Here is a 379-nt window from a genome sequence, read left to right as displayed (position 1 = left end):
TTATACATATATGAATATCACTAGTTTTGTTTCTCTAGACAGCCCAGCCTATATCATGAGTCTTGGTTTCTGTTCTGCCTGAGGAGGATAACTAATACTAAAAATGTGTCTCCATCTTCATTTTTTACAGGACTTCAAAGGCCCAACAATATTAAAATAGGGACTAGGAATTCCATAACGAGGATATTTCATCTGCTCCAGGTCACCTAAGTAAAAAAAAAAAAGTTGAGATTATGAAATGATTCTGCCGGCTTCACACCCCTCCAACCAATAAAGGAAATGGGCAGAGGAGTCTCGGGGAGGAGATGAGCCAGTCAGGGTGCGATGTAACAATGATGAGAAATACAACTTTCCTCTAGTTCCTAAATGTTTCCTCCCC

This window comes from Echinops telfairi, unplaced genomic scaffold (genome assembly GCF_000313985.2).
Source record: "Echinops telfairi isolate 266 unplaced genomic scaffold, ASM31398v2 ScPeMD7_31;HRSCAF=116, whole genome shotgun sequence".
NCBI classification, from domain to species: domain Eukaryota; kingdom Metazoa; phylum Chordata; class Mammalia; order Afrosoricida; family Tenrecidae; genus Echinops; species Echinops telfairi.
The sequence above is the reverse complement of the archived record's forward strand: the minus strand, read 5'-3'. Positions refer to the sequence as shown.